Source organism: Zosterops lateralis (genome assembly GCF_965231275.1).
Source record: "Zosterops lateralis genome assembly, chromosome: 6".
Taxonomy (NCBI): domain Eukaryota; kingdom Metazoa; phylum Chordata; class Aves; order Passeriformes; family Zosteropidae; genus Zosterops; species Zosterops lateralis.
In genome coordinates, this window is record NC_139761.1 from 12,355,472 (window position 1) to 12,369,110 (window position 13,639).

The window sequence follows — 13,639 nt, forward strand, 5'->3', positions numbered from 1 at the left end:
CTTTTGTTAACCATAGGAACATAATTAAGTTCCTTTGGAAATTTGTTCTTTAAAAAGAGAGCCCTCTAAACATCAATATTGTTTAATCTGTGCTTAAAAGCAAAGCTATGTTTTTATCCACTTCTGTGTGTTTTGTTGTTGTGTTTTTGGTTTGGTTTGGTTTGGTTTTTTTTCCAAGAAGTAAGGGAGCATTTTGTAACTCAGTAGCATCTGCTGCTTAACCCAAGTGAGAGCCGAGGGCAGGAGTGTTGGTAGAGGTGGCATGTGCGGGTCACAGTCCTGCTTTGGCTCTGTAGCAGCAGGTCAAGAGCTCACATGGTGACAAATGATCCAGAGCATCTTTGTGGGTTCACCAGGGGTATTGAAGAGCATCTTCTGTTCAAAGCACAGGTGCTCGGTGTGTTAAGTATTCTGAGAGTGATGGAGGCTTTGTTCTTGGAAGTGGCTGAGGTGACTAGCTAGTTTTCTTGGCCATGGGGCTGTGTTCTTGAGAAAGCATCACTCCAGAGCTGTAAATGCTCTCTGTCCATAACAACATAGGTCAACCAAGTTCTCTGATTCCACAGCTGTGGAGACAATTTTGCTCAGAGACCTGCAAGATGAGGAATGGATCATGTAAACAGCAGCTGATACAGTTGTTGGAAAGGCCTCTATTTTTTCTTTCATCTTGTTACAGCATCTTGGCTAGGTTGGACAGAGAAAGTTTTCAGTGGAAGATCTGCTGTCCTGTGCTTCATTCTGCTTTATTCAGATAAAAATTATGGGACTGTCCTTTTAAAATTTTTCTTCTATTTGGCAGCATAAAATGAAGGAAAGACAATATTTTTGGGAAAGCCTTGGAACTGCCCCTGTAAAAGGAATGCTATATAAAGAGTAAAACTCCCTGACTATGTTATGATCAAGGTTGGTGATATTTGAATTTGATCTCTTTTTTTACAGGAGAGATTTCATGTCTGGATTTAAACCAAAGCTGTGTCGTGTGCAAAGGGACAGGTTTCTTCTGTTGAAAACAACATCTGTAGAGCTGGAGGGAAGGGCTGGGCAGCATGGAGTATGTGTCCTGGCATGGGGAGCCATGGAGGTGCTGACTTCCTGGAGCTGCCATGGGAGGGTAGGGAGCAAGAGGACAGATGTGGACAGAATTTTGGTCAAGCTCAGATGAAACTCTAATGCAGCCCTTGTGCTGCTCTGGGAGGAGAAGATACTCTCAGTGTGTGAGGAGTGGGCAGCAAGAGTTGTCTGCCTAGCTCAAGGTGGGATTGGATGTGGATGGATCCCACAAAGGGATGTGGCAGCAGCTGAATGAGGAGATGGAGTAAATCACTGCAAAGATGTGGTTTGGAGCTAGCTGTTATTTTTAACAGCTGATTTTGTTGAACTGGATTGAACTCCCTCCAGCTCAGCATTGATGATGGTGCCTGGAGCTATAAAGATTGTATTTTGATCAGCAAGTCAAAAGCAAGTGTTCCACTAGTTATGAATACATTTCCAGAATTACAAGCAAAGGAGATCTCAGAATAATAATGGGCAGAAAAAGTTGCCTGAAGGAACCAGTTTCCTTGATAAATGCTGGAAGAGGTGTAGACCTGAACTTTGCACTCCTTCCCATATCAGCTTTTTAAAAATGTGCAAACAGATCTAGAATCTGAGTTTTGAACCTGTTAAAATCCTGGGTAGACATAATGCAATATGACAGGAAAACCAATAATGTTGAGGTTTTGAAAATACAAATGGTTCAGTTGTAGATGTGTGATGTGGGTTAAAGAAGGGCTTGTATGTCCTGTGCTGTGTATCGTTGACCCAGTTGGTTATTCAGTGATGAATTCTGATCTGTAGGTTTCGAATGACAGATCTGGGTTCTGAAGTGCTGATGATTAGATTAAGACAGTGTAGTAAACCTTAATGGTGCATGAAGAGCTACTGCTGGATTTGCAGTAATACCTACTTTTCTGCCTTAGAACAGCATGAATAATACTTTATGGTTGTATAACTCCTTCCAGACAAGGAGTCTAGAAGTGCTTTGTAAACGCTAATGAGTTTGGCCTCATAGCATATTTATAAGCCTGAGAAGTAGCATTATTCCCCTTTTTTACAGTTTGGATGTTGACTAGCCTAAGTATGCAAAGAGCAGGCAGCAGAGCTTTCATGTGCTGACCCTCAGTCCTGGGCCTTATCTGCAGGACTCGGTAGGCTTCCTAAGTGTGTCTGAGGCATGCTCAGAAATTTACTGCAAATTCATTCCAGAAAAAGAGTTGGGTTTTTTTTTTTGTTTGTTTGGTTTTTTTTTTTTTTTTTTTTTTTTTTTTTTTTTGCAAACCTCTGAGTGTCCTTTGTAAAGCATAAAGCATTGTAATTATTTGATGATAATTTCTTGCTTGCCTTTTTGTTCTACAGCAGCAGAGATTGAAACTAATCCTCTACTGGAATGAAATCAGATTGGGCATTATGAATATTGTTTCCTTGCCCAGAACAAAGAGACTTAGTTAATGTGAATGCAAACTTCTGTTATCTTTACATGGGAGTTGCAGGTGGGTAAGGAATGTGAGGTCAGAAGGATTGGGAGCAGATAATTGCTGGTGTCAAAGGGCAGTGAGAGTGATGCCTGTGAAAAACGCCTTGCAAAGTAGGTGGGATCAGACACTGCAATGGGCACACAAAGATTTTTCCTTAGCAGCTTCCTCAGATGTTCATCCCAGAATGTCTGCATTATTTTTACAGATTTATGTAGTAGGATATTCTGCAACATGAGCACTGTAGATTGTGATTGTAGATAAATTTTGTAAATATTTTGTGTGTGAATTTAGCGTTTGGTGACACATGCTGTAAAGACAGTTCTAGGGGGATCAGCCCCTCTTTAGCTGTAGGATAAGCATATGCTGGCAGACATTTCACATGGTGCTTTCACATCCATAACCTAAAATCTGCTTCCAAATCTCACTGCTTTTTCATGGACTGGAGACCAGTGAGGTTCCCAGCAAAGAGTCTGTAAAGTTCTAGATGTGGAGGTGGTGATCTTCATGATGTGATTGTTAGAATTAGCAGCATTTCTGGTCTCATAGAATCATAGAATAGTCTGGGTTGGAAGGGACCTTTAGAGATCATCCAGTACAACCCTGCTGTGATGAGCAGGGACAATTTCAACCTGATCAGGTTTCTCAAAGCTCCATCCAAACTGACCTGGAGCGTTTCTAGGGATGGACATCCACCTCTCTGGGCAACCTGTGCCACTGTTTTACAGCCCTCATTGTAAAAAAACAATCTTTTTTAGATTTAATCTAAATTGATCCTCTTTTAGTTTATAACCATTACCTATTATCCCTATTGTATCCTAAAAGGCCCTAATAAAAGTTTTGTCCCCATCTATTTTTTAACCTCCCTTTAAACTAAAGGCTGCAATGAGGTATCCCAGGAGCCTTTTCTTCTCCAGGCTAAACAACCCCAACTCTCTCAGCTTTTCCTCTTGGAGAGGTGTTTCAGCCCTCTGATCATTTCTGTGTCTCTTTTCTGGACCTGCTCCAACAGGTCCATGTCTTTCTCTTGTGAAACTTTGTTCAGTGTGTTGCTGCACGTCAGACCTGTGTATCACTGAATCGAGTGCCATTAAAGCACTTGCCTGTTCCTTATGACTGGACTGTGATTTTCGTCTGATTCTGATATATTAAATATAATATTGGCATGTGACTTTTTCCTTATCTGGCTACTTCTGGAACGCAGCTTAGCCTTAGCTCTTCAGCACAGAACAAAAGCTCTCCTGAGACACTGTTTGCACATGGCTACAAATAGAAACCTCAGGTGATTAACAAGGGGTTTTGGCAAGTCATGCAGATATACAGGGTGTTTCAGTGTGTGACGTGGCATCCTTGCAGAGCTGGGGGCAGCAGCATCCTGTAGGGAGGCTCTTAGTTGACTGTGCAGCGCTTAATCTTTCTAATACACCCCATAATGTGTAGTGGAAGATCTAGATAATGCAAGAAAACAGTTATTTATCTGGGATTAACCTACATAAAACATTTACATTGAGCAGAAAGTAGGCCAGATACCACTCAGTCTGATGAGGAGTAGCTGAGGGACCTGAGGAAAGAGAGGCTCAGAGAGGACCTTGTTGCTCTCTACAGCTACCTGAAAGGAGGCTGGAACAAGGCTGGTCACTTCTCCCAGATAACAAGCAATAGGACAAGAGGAAATTAGCTGAAGCTATACCAAGAGAGGTTGAGTTTGTTATTAGGAAAAATTTCTTTAGCAAAAGGGTTGTCAGGCATTGGAAGAGGCTGCCCAGGGAAGTGGTGGAGGCAGCATCCCTGGAGGTATTTAAAAAAGTGTAGATGTGAACAAGGTTTAGTGGTGGACTTGGCAATATTGGGTTAATGGTTGGACTCGATAGTATTCAAAGACCTTTTGCAAATTAAATGATTTAATAATTCCATGAGCCTATGAATTGCCATGTGGTACATCTTCTAAAATCAAAAGAGCCTTTGTAGTTCTTTCAGTGAGTGGACATTAGTTCTGGATTTTGTTGTAGTACTCATTTTTATGGTTTGTACCACTTGACTTCAACTTAGTGTTACAGTCTATGTGTATTGATGTTCTTGTATTAATAATAAAGAAAAAAAAATCAACTTCAGTCTCCCAAGCACCCAAACAAAGACCCCAGATAAGTAGAGCACAATTAATATCATCTTTTCAACAAACAGGTTGGCTGGTTATCAGCACTCCTTATGAAGAATAGCCTGCCTGCTTTTCCAAATTCCTGCTCTGTTAGTGGTGCACAAGGCATTCTCCTGAAGATTTATTATGGTAGGACCTACAGAGTAATCTTTGGTAAATAGATTTATACATGTGACACTCTAGTGAATGGGAGATTTATACTTGGCTATTCCATTGCTGCTCATTACCATATGATGTTTCATTGAATGCAATTATATGTCTGCCTCTACTCTTTAAAAGTCCAGAAAGGTTTCACAATATTACTATCTTCCTCTGCTCAGCAGAGCCTCACAAAGAGGCACTTTCCCATGTGATGGATGGGGTCTGAGTGGCTTTGTCCCTGGATGTGTGAGGGAAGGTGGGTTTTGGCTGTTAGCAAGACTTGTGGAGCTGTCATGCTGAAGGTGTTTGACAAGTTTTCCTTAACTTCGTCTAAACTCGCACAGATTTGCACTGTAGAACTGACCTGGTCTTATATGTTGTTAATTTTTAAGACCCTTGTAACTCCTACAGGTCTTAAAGAGGTGTAGGTCTTTCCTCTTAATTTAGTGTGGCATATTCATTACACCACATCAAAATCAGAATATTTTCTCTGACACAAGAAGGATGATTTAGATTTCCATTAGCTGATATTTTTCACCTAGTTTCCTTGGCCCATATTTTACTGCCATTATCTGCTACATTTTTAATCAGAAAACGTTATTTCTTTTCCCTGCTTTGGAAATCAATGCAATGTAAAATCTTTTCAAAACTGTGCCCTAAAACAGTAGGGTCTGCTAGGTATTTTATTTAGTAGAGATATTTTGAGGTTTGTGGCAAAACTTTCCCTGGCTTTGAAAGGACTGGGATTTTACTTCTTGTTTCCCGTTTGCCTGTAACTTTTCGTTCCCGGCTATTGCATATTACATCTCTAATGATTTCTCTTCAGCGTGGCTTTTAGAAACCATGACCTTTTTTGTCCGTGGTCAAGCCCTGTGTTGCCGCACCCCTGCGCTCTGAGACCTCATTCATAAACATCCCTCCAAACACGGCTCTTTATCCCGTGTCCGGGGATGCGAGAGAATCCCAAACAATAGCGGGGCTGAGACAAAAGGCGGCATTGTGGAGAGGGCGCCAGGGCGGGAGGGCTGGGGGGCCCGGGAGCCTCTCCGGCCTGGGACCATTGTGCCCCTAATTGGATTTCTGCTGCTGGTGGCCGGTCCGAGGGAGCGGGACCCACCCGGACCCGCTGCCATAAACCCGGCAGGGATTGCAGGAGGCTGATGACCTTTAAAGTCCGTGTTGTTGGGCGAGACCTAATGCGGTACAAATGCACCAGGTTGCAACTTTATTAGTGATTAGACACAGAGATAAGCCTCAGCACGTTGCCTAATCTGCAGGGTCTAATTCCAGACATTGAAGCCGGGGATGCTGATGCAGGACCAGTGAGCTGGAGTGGCTGCAGACAGTATGAGAGGGAGTTTCTGAGTGACAGGGTCTGGGGCAGGTTCTGATCAGCCCCTGCTGAGGGGGATGCTGGGGGAGGCAGGCACAGAAAGTGTGGAATTAGGGGCAGACTCATACAACTGGTGAATTCAAACACAGCTTAACATTTGCAATGGCTGATCAAGAATGTTCCTGTTGACCAAGGATTGGTCCTTTCCGACAAAAATAAAGGTACAGGCTATAGCTCAAAGTGACTTGTTTCCCTTTTAAATACTCTACAAACTCTTCCACATTTCAATTTTTGCATCTGAGGCTGTTCCTGGCACAATTCTGATTTTTTTTTTTTTTTTTTTTTTTTTTTTTTTTTTTGTCATCTTCTTTTAGACTGGGCTCCCTTTTCTGTGATCCAGGATAATGTCTTAGGTGGTTTTGGCCTGTGGTGATTGATCCATGCTGGATGTATTAGTCTGTGACTGAATCCTAGTAATGTGTCTGCATGAATGGTGGTGGAAAATGTCAGAGGTTGCAGGGAAAGATGAATCACCATAGGCCAAGGGCTAAGACAGCACAGCAAGTCTGATGCTGTGGTATGCTCTGTTATTGGATTTCCTCCAGGGACTGCTCTTTGATGAGGTTTGGCCTCATGGCATGCTGCAGAGACCTGCTGCTTGCTGCCATCCTTTAAGCACAATGTGGGAGCCTCCAGTTGGATCATATGCAGATCTTCGGCTGTGCTACGAATACATGCATTGAAATCTTTGGCAGATTCACTCTGCAAATCCAGACAAGCCCATGCAGCCCTAACTTTTAAATCCATGGCTTGGAAATCTGTCTCTCAGAGCCACTGCAAACTGCCTTGTTTTGGACTCTCTTGGAGGCATCTATCTTGTCTTCAGACCCACCTAGACAAGTACACAAATATGATCTAAGAAACTAGCTTGCTAATAGCCAAATCCTCAAAACTTTGTTGTTCAGAGGAGCTGTTTTTGACCTTTATTTGGACAAACTGGTATTAAACTAATCCCACCCAATCTCTGTAGTGACAGGGTGACCTATTTCTTTTTAATCTTGTAAAATTAAGTTGTTAAAGTTACTGCATCTCACTGCTTTTGCCCCTTGCCTCCAGGCAAAACCCATTTGGGATTCCTGCTTCTCTAGTTTTTCTCTTAGCCCTTCCTAACTGTGTTTTGACTTGTATTTTTGAACACCTGGCTCTGTATTTGAGACTGAAAGGGGGTGAGAAGCTTCATTTGCTGTAAGAGAAGTATCACTGGACTAACATTTACCCCCAAGCAGTGGCAGGCCACAGAAATTAGAGGTTCTGGAGAAATCAAAATTTCGTGTTTGTGATGTTGCATTTTTCAGTTTGTTATAGGGGAGTTTGGAGATGTTAAATTCTCCAATGGTCTGTTCAGGACTGGGAAGTGACCTGGCTGTAGGTGAGACATTGGCAGGTCCCAGGTCAACATCCCTGTCACTGGGAGAGCACTTTCGTGCTTCTGTGTCAACTTCCCTGTGGATTTGCATTGTTTTCCCTTTTATTGCCCAGCCAGGGCTTGTTGTTGGACTTTTGCCTCCAGAGTTTTGGAGAGGAGCCATTGACTTCCCTTTCTGTCCAAGGCAGCTCTGCATTCATTAGTCTTCTGTCTAAAAGAGTGTGAATCAAAAGAAGAGGTTTCTGTTGCTTAAGTCAATGTTGGACTGGACTTGATTTTGTGAAGTCAAAATCTGTGGATAGCAAATGATACAAACTAAATATCTGGTGCCAGGTGGGCTGTCCAGGCCATTTGGGCATCTTACCCGCAGGTGGATATTGTTTCACCAACCTTGTGTTTCATGCATCATTTTCCCTCAGGAGAGGATTGCACTTTGTTCTGGAGGTGCTTGGAGAAGGTGAAGCAGCAGCTGAACTGGAGAGAAGTTGCTCAGCTCACAACTTCATGGCTTGTCTGTAGTGGGTGATTTTTAGGAAGGTTTCCTGGACACATGCAAATTTTGGATTTGTATATCTGTTTCTGTTTTCTGCTTGCATGCTTTACTCCAGAGCACTGTTACTGCTCCTGTAGACACCTCCTGTGCCATAGCTTCTGCTGGAGCTGATTAGAGCAGGATTGTACCTAAAGCCTTAAGAGAAGCCTAAACCCTCCTGCCTCAGAAAAGGGAAACTTCTTGTTTGCTCTCTTGTCTGAGAAGGTGGTGGTGTGACTTCTTCTCACTCACTTCCTTGGTGATAAGGACAGCAGAAGCAAGACACTTGAGAGAACAACTTGTATTGGTCCTGTGAGTGAGCATTCCTGTCCTGGGAGGAGGTTTAGTGAGCAGCAGGTTCCTCAGCACCTTCTGGCAGCTCCTTTCTGGGTGCCAGTGCTGCATCCTCTGCTGTCAGCCCTCGGCCTCCCTCTGCCATGGGGGCTCCCAGCACCACTGTGGGGTTGGGGGAATACTTTGTTTGCTAATCTCCACACAGCATGACCTTGGTTAGATAAATCCATGCCTATAGGCAGCGTTCTGGGGCTCATTATCATGAGCTAATTCAGTTGGATTCCTAATTAGAGACCAGTGGTTTTGTGTAGGTGTTGGTGTAACTTTCATAGAGTGGAGGAATCATCCACTGAAAGCTGCTTTGGGGACAGAGGCTGAAGCGAGATTGGAATCTAAAAAGGGATGTCTATAAAATAAAACAAAACATCAATTTTAAATGTGTTGTATAGTTGGTGTATTACTTCAGATCAGCCAGGGTTTGGAATCATTATTTTAGTTGACTTTTTTTAATGTAAAAATGTTCATAAATGAGGAGATACCTCTACCTTGAAATACTAGGAAGGACAGTTTTCAAGCCCAAGTCCAGTGTTTCTCCTTTGGAGTAGGTGAGACGGCTGCTTCAGATATTTTGAATTATGATTAAATAAGAACAGGTTTCAATAGACAGAGAGAATCCAAATTAAGCCTTGTCTGACCCCTTGATAACTGTGGAGAGATCCAAGCAATACCCCTCTTTGACCATTCAGGGTTAGATATGTCCAGATCAAGCGGAACAATAATTAATTATAGCCCATGTATTTTAATTTTGTGAAGTGGAAGAAGTAATCTGTCTACACTGTACCATGTCCTGGTGAGGCTTATGATCTCTTCTATTTATATTGCCTCTTCTGTTTGAAAGGGCTGTGTTAGAAGGGTTTAGCTCAGGGAGTGTTTGTGCATGTGTTTTTGTGTTGGTGTAGCACTCTATCATTGCTCTAATGGATCTCTGGGGAATGTGATACAATAGTTAATGCCAGCTATGCTGTTAAATAATAGCTCTTTCAGGAAGGAAGTGAAGAATAATTTATGTACAGGAAAACAGAGCAGGTATACAGAGAACAATAAAAATAGATAAGCTGTGATTTCATTAGAACAGATGAGCCAAAAGTGGCTTGGGCTCTATGATGCCTGCTGGTGCCCTCCTACATGCTTCCAGCAGTGACAGCTCCATGAGGATACTCCATGGATGGCCAATGGCTGAGGCTCCAGGGGCTTGAACACTCAGGAGGGCACTGTGAGGACTGGGCCAAAGCTCAGAGTTCAGTCAGTGCTGAGATGTGTATTCAGCAGCCTAAATGCTGTGTCCTTGCCCATGCACTGCCAAAATCCTGCACTGGTAAGGGCTTCAGGAGGGAAAGAGTGTTATCCCTAAGGACAGTTCTGGTGTGAGGGGCACTGGTGGAGCTTGTTTATACAGAGAATGGATTATAAACTGTGACCTGCCTTTTGATTGTACCAATATGCTCACTCTTATCTAAATAGATTTGTGCATTAGCGTACTTAATTATCTGCTGGGGACACTCAACTTTTGTTTGGATAGCCTTCCTTTTGTATTTAAAGGTAAATAAATACTGATAGAGTAGATTGGGCTCCATGTGGGCTATGGGGCTGAACAGGAGTCTCTGCTGTGGCTGTGCTCCTGTGAGCTCCTCAAATAAACAGAGACCTTCTCGAGTGCTACTGGGAGAACTCCCTCACCAATAATTTTAAAAGTAATCTATAAATCAGAAACATGTCACTCTCTTTCCTCTAGCATTTCACTTTTAGAAGTGGTTTACTTTTGCAGCGCACAGCTGAAATGGCAGCTTTAGGTTAGTCCTTGCCTTTAGTCACAGGGATGTATTATCTAAGTGTAAATACATTCACATGAGAAGTGGGATCCTGTGTCTGAGCTGTTGGGAAGTGATCATGTTTATCTTGTCAAAGAAACTTCTTACCCTTTCTGTAGGCTTCACCTGACCACCCCCATCTCCCTTTCCCTGAGCCCCAGCCCCTCTCTCCTCATTTCATGTGTGTGGTGGTCTCTCAAGCAGAGAAGGCATGAAAGCAAAGAAATCCCAGTTGCATTCTTGTAAAGAAACAGACCACCTATGTGATGGGGCACCTGGGCACGTAGGTCAGCAGTATATTTTGAGAATGTGGATTACCTGTGGTGGGGCTGCAGTTCACATTCCCCTGTGACAGGGGATGGGATAATGCTATCTGCTACCTCTGGCTGTGGCACCACTATCGCTTTCCTACTAAAGTTCAGATGGTAATTTTAAACCATGGGAAAATATTTTTTCTCTTTAAAGAGTATTGTTAGTCGCCTGAAGTCTCCTCCCTTGTTCCTTTGCTGAGTTCATCAGCCCTCGATCAGATTGCAGGGAGCCCAGGATTGCCTGGGTGGTATGGGAGGGGACTGCCCACTGCTGGGGTGAATGCAGGGGACAGAGGGGATTTGCATTGCTTTTCTTCTGGGTTTGACTCATGTGAGTGTGCTGGTCTGTGTTTGTGAGGGCAGGAAAGTGACAGACACTTTTTGAGTTATTCTTAGATCAAATTAACCAGCATTTCAGAAGAGGACTTTACAAATTCACAAATTACGGTTAGGTCAAGAAAATACTAATTGCCTGCAATTTTCCTTCTACCCCTTCTCACCTCCCAGCATATCTGTGTTCCATCACTGAATAATATTCTACCTCTCTGGAAATGTAGTCAAATGCCTGCATAAATATCAGTGGAAGTGTCATTACAGTAAAAATGCTTAGTGTGTTATGTACTGCCAGGTGTTATTGGCACAGGGGGGAAATCTGCACTTTAACAGATCCTTGGCTTAATAAAGAAGTGAAAATGATGCCTGGTATCTTAAGGTTGGTTGGGTTTTTTTTTTTTTTAATGGAAAAGCTATCCCTGATCTCTTATGAACAATGCACAGTCACTATAAAGTACTTGCCTTTCAATAGCACTGGGTTGTTGTTTTTTTTCTCTCAGTGCTGGGTTGAGGGAGAGCTGATAATGCAATCCGGGGTGGAAAAACCTTGAAAACTTGAGCTGTTAAAATAAAACATAATGTACTGTGTTGTGTTAAAAGATAAGGCTACAAAGGTGTGGTGCTTATTTTTGTGGGTTTTTCTTTTCTAGAGGCAAGAGGTGAGTTTGACAAAGTCAGAGTGGGAGTGGAGTGGAGGCAAATTTGTTGCTGGTGGAACTGCGCTCATGATGAGTGTGTGCTACCAGGCCATAGATCCATTTCTGTTTGTTAGAAATATTAGGTCTCTCCTAGAAGATAATGAGCGATGTTAGAAAGAAACTTGTGAGGTTAATGTAGTACCTTTTTGAAGCTTTCTGCCTTTTTTTTCCAAACTCCTGGGAGTTGTTTCCACCCAACACCTCTCCAGTCCCGGGGAGGGTAAGGAAATCCCCGCCTGCAGCCGGGTGTGTGCCAGGAGTGATGTTGCCCTTATAGTAAAACAAAAACCTCCAAAAAAACCCCAACAAAACTAGAGCTTGTGCAGCTTCAAAGGAAAGGCAGGGCTGCAGGCAAGGGTATGCTGAGAATCTGACCCTGGGAGCGCAAAGCCAAAAGGGCAGTGGCAGGAGCAGGTTATGGCCATCCTGCTGTCAAGCTGTTTGTTCAGTTGCAGTTTAATTAAAAGCTGGGGCGGTTGCAGCCACATTGTTATTTATTTATTTGTGCTGGTACAAGCTTTGCTCTTTAGGAAAGTTTATGTTTCTGGAAGGGAAGTGGTTTGAGTGTTGAAGAAGCCTTTCTAAAGAGTAGCCTGTGGCATTGCCTGCTCTCCAAGGACCTCAGTCCCATCTTCTTTGGTGGGCATGGTCCACTGATAATCTCACGGATACAAAACTGACAGTAATGCTGTTTAGCTAGAATTAATTAGTGTAGTATTGTAGAAATACTTAGGTTGGAGAAGACTCTTAAGATGACTGAGACCAGTCCTTAGCCCAGCACTGCCAAGCCCACCACTAATCCATGCTCTTAAGTGCCTCATCTGCACCTCTGTTAAATACTTCCATCACTTCTCTGCGCAGCCTGTTCCAATGGTGGACAACCCTTTGGGTGAAGAAAGCTTTCCTAAAAGCCAGTCTAAACCTCTCCTGGAGCAACTTGAGATCATTTCCTCTCTTTTTTTTTTTTTTTTTTTTTTTTTTTTTTTTTTTTTTTTTTTTTTTTTGTTAGGAGCATCTCCTTCTACTGGAAACTAGAGACCCAGAAAATGCCTTTCTTGGTGAGGGAATGTTGGTTGATTCAGTTTTCTTTCCCTGATGCAGATGCCAGGCCAAAGCTCATCCTCTGCCATTTGTGTCCCTGCCTTATTACTGCTGTTTCTGTTCCAGAAAGGTGGAGGCACCAATTCAGATATCTGTGTGATCCAGTTAGATCTGGGCAGGCACTAACATTGCCAAAAATGTGATAAACTAATAGATTTTTTTTCAAAGGAGTAGAGTGCTGTCAATCCATTCATACCAGGGATTTTTAGATATTCTGTGCACCAAGGCCTGTGATCTTGGTGACATTCATTACTTGACTTTTTTGTGAGGTTTTCAATTAGAATATTGCATTAAAATTCTGCTGTCTTTAATGATACTTATGTGGAAAGTACAGGCAGGTAATTACATGTAATTTTCATGGGGTGTTTTTTCTGAGATAGACAACAATCTTCACATATACTAGGATGAGTGACACAGAACAATCTTTCATCGAGTACGCCTTAATTAATACAAATGTTAACTAGTCTTACAAATAAGTCTCATTTAAATGTCAAACATTTGTTATTCCTTGCCTATGAGTAATTTTTCTTGCTTGCATATGTGTGAATTAAGCATATGTTTTGAAGTCATTAAATATCCGAGGTCACAACTAAAAATAGGGAGTGTACATTGTTTGCCATCAAGGGTAAAAGAAATTCTTGATTGCAGACACTTTCTTGCTGCCTGGTGTTCAAAGGACGGAGAAATGCTCTGAAGCATTTGTGTGGTGCTATGGGATCTTCCTGAATGCTGGAGTTCGTAGGTTAGGGAAGAATTTTTTACTTTTCATTACAAATTTCCTTGTTCGTACAGTCTGCACCAGAACCACCACTGTATGGGTGTCATTCCCAGCTGCAGAGCTGTGAATCCAGACGTGCCGCTTTAAAAAGGATGAGTGACAAGGCTGAGTCCTTCTATTTGCTTTCCCTCTGTATTCACCAGTGTATTTATCCTATTG

The 13,639-nt window shown here is 42.6% G+C and overlaps 1 protein-coding gene across 1 annotated transcript in view; it reads left to right on the forward strand.

The window, feature by feature from the left end:
* The window catches only part of CCDC85C (coiled-coil domain containing 85C), a 108,875-nt gene that overhangs the window by 12,573 nt on the left and 82,663 nt on the right, over positions 1-13,639 (forward strand). The gene's annotated exons all lie outside the window — the stretch shown is intronic.